The following is a 13505-nucleotide window of genomic DNA, read 5'->3' as shown; positions in this document are numbered from 1 at the left end:
ATGACTTTGAAAAGGATGTACTTAACCGGAGGGGTCTGTTTTGTTATGTGTATGGGTGGAGAGCCCAAATGCGAGACAAAGCAAAATCTGTGTCAACCTTCTTTATTCTCCCTCTCCAGGTTTCTGTCCTGGACTCTAGTATCCTCTCCTCTTCCTCCCTCCTTTACCCTTGTAGTTCTTTTCCTTCTCGTCCTTAAGGTAGTCTTCTTTTTAATGCAGTCCATCTAAAGAAGTTCATATGCAACATCTCCCTCCACTTATCATTGTGTTGTCTCCTCCTTTATCTCTCGTCCTAGTCTCTGGGGTATGTGGCTCAGTGTCTCTGGTGTTACCTGGTGTTCCTACTGCAGCTTGTGTACAGCCTGAGAAATCTGTTTTCACTTTCTCTGGTAGGCAGACCTTTCCTACTTATTCACAACCGGCGCAGAGCGTGGAGCGTAGTGCAGTGTATGGCTCAGTGTGTCTGGGGTCTAGCGTCTGCGCTGTGACACAGCATGTTTGGTAACATCCGGCACGTTATGAAGATGTTTAATCAATCTCTACCCAAACCGCTTTGTCCAAATAACGGTTGTATCCTACCTGGTACTAAGAGGTTGCCCTCTTCTCTTCTGCTAACTAAACTGTGTTTGGGGATCAAGCAGTGCCACACTAAATTGGGACAATCTCGACCACTCACCCTGCTAACGAGGTGTTATTTTTGTGACTGGCTACTAACAGGGGAGTGACAGCAGGTTTGTCCTTTGAGCTCCCTGTGGCTAAACTTGAATCATCTGATATTTTCCATTTGTGTGCACCCTAAGCTAACAAGGTGCAGTTTAGCCAGCAATCACAGTGATTCAAACAGGGGAGTGACTGCAGGCGCCATCCTTTGAGTTCCCCTGTGGTTGAATCTAATCTTGCTGATAAGTTTCACCTGTGTGCTTCTTAGGTTACCGAAGAGCTATGTAACCCAGAAAACACTCTACGACGGGCTTCTAACAGGGGAGTGACTGCGCGCTCCGGCCTTTGAGCGCCCCTGTGGTTGTAAATACACCTGCTGACAAGCTCCTTCCGTGTATATTGCAGGCCAATGTTTAATAAACTCTTAAATACGATTGATGTCCATTTCGAGGAGTGACTGCTGGGTCTGCTTCTTTTTGAGCTTCTTATAGGGGACCTGCTGAAAGCACCTTTTAGTTGATCTTTGACTCTTAGCTCCTCATGTGAGATATACCGAGTGCAATCCTAACTCAGCTGAATGCAATTAACTTCAGTTCTGAAGGAGCATCTGTGGGAAGTTTCCTACACCCCAAGAGACAGTCGAAGTGAATTTGGTGCTACACAGCTTCTATACAGACCGCATACATATTCGAGTTTGTATTTTTGTGATAATTTTAACTGGAACTGAAACTCCTTTACATTTTGTAAGCACTTGGAAATTGAGACACTGTGACATTGTTACATTTTAAATAGCAGGAACTGGAATTTAAAAAGTGATTTTTAGATATTTTTATATTGAAATCGAATTTACATTATTTTTATACTTGGAATTTAAATTTATGAATTTGTGATATTGCATTCAGTTTGTGCCCTTGCCTGGTCAGTGGATCATCCCTGCCCTTCCATGGTAGTCTTATCGTGTTGGGTCTCTCTTTCTCTCTACCTCTCCATGTGGACCATTCTCCACTAGAATGCAGCTCAAGGGACTTAGGAATAAACTGAATATTGATGAAACAATTGATGAAAAAAAAGATATAACTGTTAATGAAGACCTTATTAATGCTTTGCCTCTGGCCATAAACTCTTTAGACGATGCTCAAATGGCAGTTGTAAATTATCCAGCCAAGTGGCAGGCTGCCGGTGTTATTTGCCCCATTCACCAAGAAGACTGTATAGTAACAGCTCAAATCCTTAATGCTGGGTCTAGTGATATCACTCTGACTGCCCCAGCCCATCATTTAGAGGCTGCTGCTACTGATCTGGAGCCATTGGCCCTACTTGAGGGTGCTGGCCATATCGGTAGCAGCAAGGTATCTAAGGTGGGGGTCAAGAAGATCGATTGGTGGCTATGCTTAACCATAACTTGGGGGTATATCCCTCTAATAGTGTGAGATTTGCTTTGCAAGAGGAGGATGGTATTGTCCATGGTATCTCCATTATGAGGGAGGACCATACGACACCGAAGGGTAAAACCCCAATTAGAAAATGTAAACAACTAACACTCCTTAATGGTTCCTCAGTGGGCTTGGCTAGACGATCTATGTCCACATATGAGGATGTACATATAACCCCCGAAAGGCACGCACTGTGGGGAAAAAACAAAACCCAAAGAAATTGATTGCCCTTTCCCCTATTGCTGGACACACAATTATGAACTATTTGGTGGGAAAAACCTGTACCACAACTGAAATTAAATCTATAATTCCTGTAAGGGGGATTGCCAGATTGGACCATTCTTTGATGGATGATGTAGCAAGGAAGCCTAGAGACAATTTACTTTATGATCTAAGCATCATAGAGTTTGCTGACCTTGCTATGGAGGAGAATGGAAAGGATAATTTTGACTCTCTTTCCCATAGCGTAGTGCAGCAGACCTGCAATGCTTCATATGCAGGGTCTCCCACGGAGCTAACCAATTTTATAGACCAACAGACAAAAAACAGAATTGGCTCAGAGAAAGGGGTCTTCTTTCAGAGGTTAATGCTGAATACTTTGAAAATGCCCCAGTTCATTACACTTTAAGGGAAGCGGATGATACAATCCACTTACCGTACCCCACTGTATCAGCCTTAAATGTGGTTCTTAGCTCTTTTGTGAAGCTTTAGGCTGAAGTAGGGCACATACCAAATTCTTGGCAGAAATGTATAATAGATTGGAAGGAATTGAAAAAATGTGTGGGTTGGTCTTGCAACAAAGGATATCTCCGGAAACTGAATATGCATTGAGGGAAGGACCAACGGAAATCAATAAAAGATTAGAAGGGCCTAAAAAGTCTTGTGTGCCAGTAGTGACTCAGCAGGTAGCTGTTGTCTTGGCTTCTGACGTTTGTTACTCGGGGGGTTTACTTACTGATGAAGGTGAATATATTATAGGCTGTGTTATTCGGCTGGCAGACCTGTTCCTGAGCAAGATGCCCCCAAAGTTGAATCTGATATTATAGGTTTAACCATATATGAGACTAATAAGAAAGAAGATGTACATAGTACCAGCGAAAAAGGGTATATGCCAAGAAATAAAAACTTTTAAAAATATTAAAAAACAGAACATTTCCTCACGTAAATATCTTCGGAACCTCACTATACCGGAGTCTCTGCTTTAAAAAAGTAATAGAAGTAAAGGTTTACAGAGTGTGATGACACCCGTTTTAGAAGAAAGTGTTGAGGAGAGAACACCCGAGTCGGGAGAGGGTGCTACCTATTTTGGGGAAAGGCAGCCGGCCCATGGGAGACATGAACCACAGAAAAAGACTGCAGAATATGGGATACAATCCATAAGGGCTAAAATTGGCATCCAGATTTATCCTCAGATGAACACATGGGCGGAACCCGATGATGGAAAGAGGATTGGATCTGGAACCATTTTAGAAGATATGGAAACAGGTGGAAATATTGTTTTGGTTGACCATGGATCCACCCTGGGTGGGACTCCTGCATTAGCTATAAATAAAGCAATAGTCAAGCCTGAACCCTTTAGGAAGGTGTCGCCTTGGTTGAGGAGGGTACCACATTGACAGAAAACAAGACTGATAAGCGATTGTTTGAGAAACTGTCCCCCCTAGTTTGCCCCATTCACTGCCTGTTCTGATAGTGGATGAGGTTACCCACTCAGCAGGTAGTAATATATGTGTATTAGGCAAGGCTTCTGTACAGTTCCCACAGGATGTTACATTTTGGGGGGAAATGTAAGTACCAAATGACACACAGAATCTTGTGGCTTATGATCGCCCTAAATACCCCTTTACCTATCGAGATAGGAAACCTCAGGGTCCTGGAGCGGTGGGATCCCAGAGTATCCTGAGGGGGGATAAGGGAAGTCAGGGCCAAGCTCAATCTATGCATGGCAGTGATAGTGGCACTAAGGGGCCCTTCAATGGTATAAATGAGGACCTCAGAAGGGAACCTGAACTCACAAAAATTATCTAGATGACGAGTCTTTGGGACTTGGCACATGTTGGTGTGTCGTAACCAGGGAAACGTCCTTAAAATATTTGCAGAAGTCCCAAACCTGGGTCTTCTATCCTCCTGGCATCTTAATAGGATCCAATTCCCAGACCGAGATCAATGGGAGAAATGTAACATCTACTTAAACTCCCAGCTGGTAATGAATCTTGTTTTGGCTGAAACTGACACTTTATGACAACTGGGGTTTGAGGTTAAATTAACACAGGGTGAGCAACAACCCTGAAAAGACAACTCTAACTATGGCGGGAACTTGAAAGTTGTGTTTCACCCCAATAGACACAGTTTGTGGCAAGGGAGGCAACAGTACAGAGGCTCTAATAAACAGAAAGAAGATTGGGCCCAAATCACAGCCGCTGTGTGGAAATGATTGCCCCTCTATTTTTATAGATCCTAAAAGGTTGACAGAGGAGCATATTAATTTGTAGATGTTTTCATGGAATACTGGGGGGAACCTACATCTGTTATCCATCCCCGAAACCGTCGCCATGTTGAAAGAAAATAACTGTATATTTTTTAAAGAAACATGGGATTTGGTTAATCTTTCTATAGATGACTATGAGGTATTCTCCCAACTTGCAAAACAAAATAGGGGAGGGTGGCCTTATGATTGCAATTAAGGGGGCATTAGGATTCTCATCTATGACAGTGCCTGACCTCCGCTGGGGATCCTGGCCGCTAAAGTATCCTCCTCGATGGGTAACCTTGAAATTCTCCTTATCAATGTTTACTGGCACAGGGGAATAGCTGGACTAGGTGCATGCTTGGAAATAAGCACTAACCTAATGCAGGACTGGCGAGGAGTTGCTCCTAATGGTAGAGTCATAGTGGCAGGTGACCTCATCTCGGATTGTCATCTGTTGAATGATGATAACGAACCCTGGGAGACCATGCCAGGTATGATTAAAGGAAATCACAAGCATTATTGGGGGAGAATGTGGACGCTATTGCTCGATTCAATGGGTTTGGTCTGTTTGAATGGAGGATTGTATGCCGATACTCCAACAATACCAACTTGGCATCGGGGAGATAGCGCCTCCATCATAGAGTATATTAGTTAAAGGGGATCTAATTAATCTCAGAACAGTGGGACTGGGAAAGGGGTTAGATGGACCCCCCAGAATACAGGGATCCTTAACAATGAATTGACCACCTTCATGAGTACTGGATCCCTGGAATGTAAACTACATGTCTTCATCCCCACTGAATTAAAAAAAGATTTGGGCTGCTTGATTGATAGGGCTACCCCTAATATGAGGTTAGGTGCCCCTAGTCATACACACAGACATATTCCTAACCATCAGCTAGTCTGTGTGAAAGTGTTATGACAAGACTATGGGGCTGGTCTTTGTGGTGCCGTTGGCGTCACTTATCGTGCATTCAAGTGACTTCTCCCAAGATGGCATCCACTTCTCCCAGTGACAGTTCAGTTCTGCAGGTTGGAGTGCATGGAGCTCCTCCTACACACCCGGATGCAGTACATCTGATTCTGGAACCAGCACAACAGTGTGTTGCTACTGCTTTATGTGGCCGTGCTACGTGAGTAATCACCTTGGTAGTGCTCACTATTCTGTGTAGGTTCACACCGTTTCCAGTCTCTCTGACATCCCTTCCATCGCCTTTCATCCCTCAGGGATCCTTCATTCTTCCAGGGCTTGTCAATTTCTCCCGCAATCAATTTGGCTACGGAACAATCTGCCGCTTATCCATTCAATAGCGTAGGTGCCCTATTTCCTTATAGCTACATCAACACAAGTCATCCATTGCTTGAGGTAACATTCTAATCTCTCTTTAGACTGTGTTTGTGACTGCGCTAGCTGGGACTCCAATACCCAGCACCCATCATGGTTTCTCTGCGGACTCCTCTGCATCTGTTTCGTATTGGGAATTGCATTTCCGGTAGGTGGGGATTACAACTACACAATTATTTCTCTCTTTCTGTATTCTCCCAATCCTAACGCTCAAATGTATTCAAGGATCCTACCTGATTACCGGCATTCAAGGTCCCGCCTCCCGTCTACTTACCAACGGTCCCTTCCGCTCCACAGAGAGGTACGCATCACATCTGACAGGAACAGACAGCAACATCATTAACCCTCTCTAATCCTTTCCTTTATTTTACAGTCTTCCCCTGGGTTAAGAGACTTAACAGAGCACTGCTCCTCACTATCCTGTCGGATTAATTCTATGTTCTCAAAACCACAGTCCCTGGTCAAGTTACTGCCGCTCTCAAGCAGCACAGGGTTTTTTCCCCCACAAGGGTTTCCCTGGTGCACTCTCTCTGTGCCATTTGTTCAGGCTTGGAGAGAGTGCATCAGGTGAACTTCTCCTTTCTTCAAGCAGAATGCGATGACCAGGTCAGTGGCTCATTATTTCTGTTATCTGCATATTGAGTACTTGAGTGGTTGCCTTTATATGTTAATTACATACAAGTTAAGGGGTACAACCTTACATAGCTAACTGAAATATTCTATGCATCAAAACAACCTTAGATCGATTCAATGCTCTGGTTGGAATCAAATAGAAAAAAATACTAGAATCAAATTGGAGAAACAAAGGTATAAAAACTATTGTAGAACCAGAAAGGCAGAAATGCTGCAAAAGGATGCTGAAATCATACAGCGTACTCTAGCTAAAAGAGATTTAAGAGCATTCTGAGCACTGGTCAATGACCAAGAGCTGACTACTATTGTTAGCCAGTTGAACGCAGTTTCTGAATCTCAATTGGTCAATCATTTCTTCTCTGATCTATATGGGGATTCCCCTGGGGGCTTGATTGAGGACTCTAATGACCCACACTCATATGGTGGCAGAGAATGGCAGCCTATTATTGAATATGATGTGGTGTTAAGGCTTATTGAAAATGCTAAATCCTCCCGGGCGGCAGGACTGCACGGCCTGACCAACAACACCTTTAAGGAGCACCCAATTGTTTGGGCGCAGATCCTCACAATGCTTTTTAAGAATATCATTAAAAAATGTGCTATTCCGAACTCTTGGCATACAGCCTATCTGGTCCCAATCTTTAAACACAGTGAGAGGGATCAGGCTAGAAATGATCATACCATAGCATTAATCGACGCTGACTGTAAAATATTTGCCTCCATTCTGCTATCACATCTGAACGAGTGGATGACCACATCTCATCGATTAAATTGCTAAAGTAGCTGTGTTATCTCTTGATGTTTCGCCTAAGGTTTCATATAGTTTGCAAAAGGGAGCCATCGCAATAGTTATTGCTGACATGATCGTAGTCATGTCTCTCTTGTTATTTGGTAAATCTTTATGTGTTGATGCTTGCGAGTCAGGTGGTTTTCCGTTTTTTGATGAGGTGTCTCTACCCTCTGTGGGTACAGTGTTCGAAACTGAGTGCCGGCGTCTCATTGTGGTGTACTCAGTCTCCGGAAGATTTGGTAGTCTAGGCGAGGAGTTCCATGGGCCATTAATCGAGCTACGTTGTGGCACAGAATCAAGAGTGGGGTCTTGTGGGGTAGACCGAAGATTGGAGGATGGAAGGTGAATTTTTGCCCAGGGTTGAGGGCTCATTAGTGTCTGAGAGGGATATACTTTAGGTTGGAGCAGATCCAAGATGTCCAGTATTCCCTGTTGATGCCGATGATCTTCAGGCGCTGTAGACTCTCTTATAGAGTCCATATTTCTTCGGTCCAAGTGGCTGCCACTCCCTGACTGCGGCTCTGTTGCCTGACTTTGTTTCCTGTAATTCGGGCAGGACAGAACAGGTTGCGAGAGCCCTAACTGATCTGTCTGCATTTCTGGCTGTTGCATTTGGGTAGGCTGAACGGATATAGGCGGTTCAGGTCCAGGTAGATCCAATATGCCTGAATTAATTCATCGAGTATGTGGAACTGTGTGGACTCCTTTCGTAGACAGACAGTCTGATTGGATGCACTGTTCTGTATCGCTGATAGATTGAGGATAGATGTCATCTGACAGCGTCCCATCATTCTGTATGTTGCGGCCAGGTACTGATTTTTTATTTTTTGATACTGGGGAGCAGTGCGCTGTATTGGTTTCGTTCCCATCCGTAGGTTGAGGCTGGATGTCTTCCGTCGGGATCACCTCTAAATGTTTTAATTGGCCAGATATTAGTTTTCTGCATTTTGGTAAAGGGGGCGTCTCCTCCAATGCTTCTAGAATTTCTGCATCTGAAAGTTCGGAGTCCTGAGAGAGTTTCCGTTTTCCTTGTATCTTAAAGAAGTTCAAGAGGGCATTAGAGAGCAGCGGAATTGGCAGGGACTGCTTCCCCAGCCCTCGTTTTTTGGTCAAAGACTGTGACCCAGTTCTTCTGGTCGTTTTGTTTCCTTTAGCATCATCATCTTCTTTTCTTTTTTGAATAGATGTTTGGTCATTAGTTCCTTGTGGCGGAGGCAGCTTGGATTTCTGCTTGCCTCTTCTTTTGTATTGGATTCTTTTCTTATTAGGCAGAGAGTTCAGTTTCGGGTTAGAAGTGTCCAAGACCTTGGATTGTAGGTCAGCATTTGAGTCTAGGCTCATTATGGAAGGTGAGGTCTGGTTATTTGAGACCACTACTGTCTGAGAGCAGGTGGGGACTTCTGTAGGTGAAATAGAGATCTGTATTAATGAATCATCATTTGACTGCGGAATCGATGTGTGAGTTTCCTCAGGATGGCGTGATAACAGAGCAGTTGACGGTGATACATTTTCTTTGAGACTTTGTTCAGGAGAATGAGCCATAATCTCTTGCGGCAAAGAGTGAACCAAGGCCATTGTGGTCGACTGGGAGGGGGTCCCCCTATTTCCGGGGTCCAGATTCCGTAAACTGTGATTTTTCAATATCTCCGCCGCCACATTCAAGTCCGCCTGTGGACCGCCTTCGCTAGACATACTAGCAGGATTGATTATCTGGGTTTCTGGAGATTTTCCCACGAGCCCCAGAAATGTCGTCCGTGGCTCCAGTGCGGGTGAATGATTACCTCCACGCCCCCTTGCCACCGCCCTCAGACCCACAGCGAGAGATCCTCCGATCTGCTCGATGTTAGGGCCACTCGCCAGAGCGGTGGGGAGGACGATGGCGCGGGTAGGCGGAGTCATCATCCGACTGTTTTCCGGTGCCAGGGCGAAAGAGGCACATCCCTCTGCACCTCCAGATCCCGGCGCGGCCATGGGTGTCTGCATCTGACGTGGTGGTATGACTGAGCCGACTGAGCCCTGCGCAGGTCCTAGCTTAAGCGTCGGTACAAAGTTGTGTGAGTTAGGAAGCTGGGAATGGGGCGTGGACACAGTATTTTTTTTCAAATGGCTTCTGAGACAGCGTTGCTCGGCATCCTCCTCCATTCTCGGCTAGAGATAGGGCAATGCGGACTCAGGTACTGGAATGCAGATAGAGTGACACCGCAGTCACCAAAGACGGGGGTTGAGGGGGCGTGTAGGAAAGAGTGGCTTGGAGGTGGATGTTCAGCAGGATATTCAACGAAACCGGAGTGCTCCAGGAAAAGTGACAGGTGCAAACAGACGGGAAGAAAAATTCCAACAATGAGGGGAATAGAGAAATAGTGGATCCCACCTCACCTCACCTCCGTGTGGATCGTGCCAGGGCAGCAGCGGATGCCCCCCGCGGATGATCCAGGGGGGCGAAGCCCCCTCCCCTCCGCTCTGCCCGCTGCGGACTGGTGCAGACTGGTACTCTGCACGGTACTCCGCGCGCGCTCCGCGCTGTAGGTAGGTTTTTGTAGGCAGTGGAGCTTCTTTTCCTTAAAGCAGCAGCCGTCCAAAACAGAGAAGCACAGAGGCACGTCCTCTCTCACTGGTGTACTGGTGCAGACTGGTACTCTGCACGGTACTCCGCGCGCGCTCCGTGCTGTAGGTAGGTTTTTGTAGGCAGTGGAGCTTCTTTTCCTTAAAGCAGCAGCCGTCCAAAACAGAGAAGCACAGAGGCACGTCCTCTCTCACTGGTGTACTGGTGCAGACTGGTACTCTGCACGGTACTCCGCGCGCGCTCCGCGCTGTAGGTAGGTTTTTGTAGGCAGTGGAGCTTCTTTTCCTTAAAGCAGCAGCCGTCCAAAACAGAGAAGCACAGAGGCACGTCCTCTCTCGCTGGTGTACTGGTGCAGACTGGTACTCTGCACGGTACTCCGCATCGATTAAATACATTCCAGACGGGGTTTAGAGTAGGTCATTCCACAAATTTGAATGAATTGGTTATGAGGGCGTTACAGAAAAAAACAGTGTGAGCAAATTATGGTGGAGAAATCTATGTGGCTTCGATTGATTTGTCGCCAGCCCTGCAACCGTGTTATTAGGAGCCGTTTGTGGGCTAACCTTGCGAATCGGGGGCATCCAGGAGGCCTATTGAGGCTAATTATGGCCCTCTATGACAATGCAGAAATCCATGTGAGACTTAATCTGGAGGGGAATTTGTCCCGTAGGATTCGCACCCAGATGGGCCCAAGGCAGGGGTGTTCGCTTGCCCCGTCTCTTTAATTTATATGTATCCAACTTTGGAGATTATTTGGCAGAAGCAGGCCTGGTAACCCCGAAACTGGGAGAACTGCGCATTCCTTGGCTGGCATATGCTGACAACTTTCTGCTCCTTAACTGCACCAAAGTAGACCTTCAACGACTTATTAACAAATTTGCAAACTTCATGTCAGAAAATGGATTGATTGTCAATCCCAGGAAGACCTGCTTTTTGGTGCTGTCCAGGGGACGGAAAAGGAAAAGGCAGAGTTGGAGTATGCAGGTGGTGCCTATAGAGTGCACATCGAATGTTCTCTATTTGGGGTTCCCCCTAATGGCCCAGCCCTCAGGATGCAGACTTTGTTCTTTCCTCAAACAGAAAGCCTTAGCTCTGACTAATCAAATAGTCAAATTGGATCAAAAATGTGGACGTTTCTCTATTAAATCCTTGATTTGCTTCCATGAAGGCAAAGCTGTGCCAAAATTGACATATGGGATGGAGCTACAATATTGTGAGCTGGTGAAACTTTGGGAAACGTTGGAGGGAAAGTTGAGGAGACGGACGCTTAAATTACCTAACAATATTCCAATAGCGGCTATCAGATATGAATTGGGATTAGCATGCCTGGAGGCCCGGGTGAGATGGAGATTGTTGTCCCTATTCCGTAGTCTGATTGTCCCATTTTTGAATTCGCTCTATGGTGATCTGGGGAAATTGGTGCCTATGTGCGGTTTTGGGGGATGATTCTAGTAAGTTTTTGTGGTGTAATTCTGGATATCTGTGATCAATCGCTGTGTGACCTTGACACAGACAGTGAAACAAACGCTGGCAACAAATCCTCACAGGGTGAAACGATTGCTATATGAGAGAGACTGGATTACAACCATAGATAGACTCCACTCCTATTCCTCTCTGAGTCCTTTACAGTGGGATCATAAGAGATGCAGGGTGATATCTCTGCTTCTCTTGCAGTTCCCAAATCGATATTATATATGGGTGAAAGGCCCAAATGAGAGACAGAACCAAATCTGTGTGAACCTTCTTATTCTCCCTCTCCAGGTTTCTGTCCCGGACTCTAGTAGCCCCTCCTCTTCCTCCCTCCTTTCCTTTCTCCCCTTTAAGGGGGTCTTCTTCTTAAGGTCGTCCATTATTTAAAGAAGTTCATAGACAACAGGGTCATGACCCTAGCTGATGAGTGCGTTTTCATTTCTAAAACCTTAAAATGCATACATGCCAACACTCCCGATTTAGGCGGGAGGGTCCCGATTTTTCATTAGAAAATATTTCTACTTTTTCGTTTCTCCCGCCTAAAATAATGGTAACCCCAATGCAATCCAATGGGAGAATTTGGTTCTCCCGATTTCGGTGAGGCAATCTCCATCCAAAGCAATGTAGCATACATGCCAACCCTCCCGATTTAGGCGGGAGACTCACGATTTTTCAGTGAAAAATCGGGCTATTTTTCATGGTCTCCCGCCTGAAATAGCTGTAGCCCCAATGCATTCCTATGGGGAAATGTTGGTCTCCCGATTTCCCTTTGGAAATCTCCCTCCCAGCTGTGTCTGAATGTTGGCATGTATGATGTAGACTGTTGGCATGTATGAAAATGTGTTTTACTATATGTTTAGTTTGTGCTTTCTTTGCTTCTTGATGAAGAAAGAACTTAACACAAAATAAGAAACCCCTGGTATTGTAATTAAAAAATGCAGCCCATTTGTCACATTGCATGCAATGTTTTTTTTTTCCTTTAAGATTTGTTTCAGAGTCCACATATCGGGTACTTTACGAAAATAACTCCCATTACCTCCACATCCCTTTTCCTCGTCTCAGTACTTACCCACGAGGTGGATGATCCTGCTGGGACGAGGAAGAGTACAACTAGGAGTAATGAAGATTACCGGTAAGTAATCAGAGCGTTACATTTCAAAGCTGCTCATGTCTGCATCATGGTGCCCACTATTGGATCATTCTGTGATCTCACTTAGCAGTCTAGTTCTTTACTGGAATTCTGTGCGGAAGAACAAGAAAGTGTGATAGAGAGGACAGTATTGGCTAGATAGTCTACCATCGGCCACCGAACTGCGCTTAATGGGGAAGCCCGGAAGTCATCGGAAGGTGGGGATGCTGTCAAAGACATCTTAAAATACTCACAACCAAACCGGAAGTGGCGAGTGAAAGGCGGAAGTGGAGGTAGGAGGGCTGCGTGGTGGGGGAGGTGGGTGTTACCGAAACTGGGGTTTAGGTGAAGATCAGTCAGACGGGGTGTACACTTGCACAGTGAGATGAAAGTAGACAAACGAGGTGGAAGGACTGACCGAAGAATCGGGATGGAGGCGAGGCATGGTGTCGGGAGAAGACGAGTGCACAATAACTAAATGCAGAGTAGTTGATAGGAGGAGAAAGACAAATGAGCAGGCGTCTAAGGATGGTTATGTACCCACCCAAAGAAGGAAGGCAGACTGACCGAGGGACAGAATGAGGAGGTGACCAATCTGGCCCTTAGAAGGCGCAGACTGGCCGTAAAAGGTATGGTAGCTTGACAGTGGGTGAGAGGGGCACACTGACAGCAGAAGGTAAGCAGAGTGTTAGGAGAAAAGTAATAGATTGACAGGACAAATACGAAAACGACGATGCACTGATGGCAGGTGCGGCAGACTGGTAGAGAGTGGGGAAACGGTGTTCAGTGGTGGGGAATGGCTCAGGGTAGATTAGAGATATGGGTGGGCCACTGACTGGAGGAACTTTACTAAGTGAAAGGCTTGGGCCATGACGATAGATTGCTAAGAGGAGTAGGGCTACACTGACACGGTGTGGAGAAAAGGGAGCCTGACAACACAGGAAAGAGGAGGGGTCGGCTGACAGGAGAATGACAGATTGACACGAGGAGCGGAGACCAACTTGCACGGGAG

The 13505-nt window shown here is 45.8% G+C and overlaps 1 protein-coding gene across 2 annotated transcripts in view; it reads left to right on the top strand.

Annotated features, from left to right (window-relative positions):
• The first annotated feature begins 12618 nt into the window (after window positions 1-12618).
• The window catches only part of FBXW5 (F-box and WD repeat domain containing 5), a 168313-nt gene continuing 167426 nt past the window's right edge, over window positions 12619-13505 (top strand). The window contains exon 1 of one of the 2 annotated variants that reach the window (XM_069609772.1): window positions 12619-12786. The gene's annotated coding sequence lies outside the window, so the exon portion shown is untranslated. The remainder of the gene's footprint in view (window positions 12787-13505) is intronic. The other variant, XM_069609770.1, reaches the window with a different exon arrangement.

This window comes from Ambystoma mexicanum, chromosome 8 (assembly GCF_040938575.1).
Source record: "Ambystoma mexicanum isolate Mex_15411 chromosome 8, UKY_AmexF1_1, whole genome shotgun sequence".
Taxonomy (NCBI): Eukaryota; Metazoa; Chordata; class Amphibia; order Caudata; family Ambystomatidae; genus Ambystoma; species Ambystoma mexicanum.
Note: the sequence above shows the minus strand (reverse complement) of the source record. Positions and strands in the feature narration are given on the sequence as shown.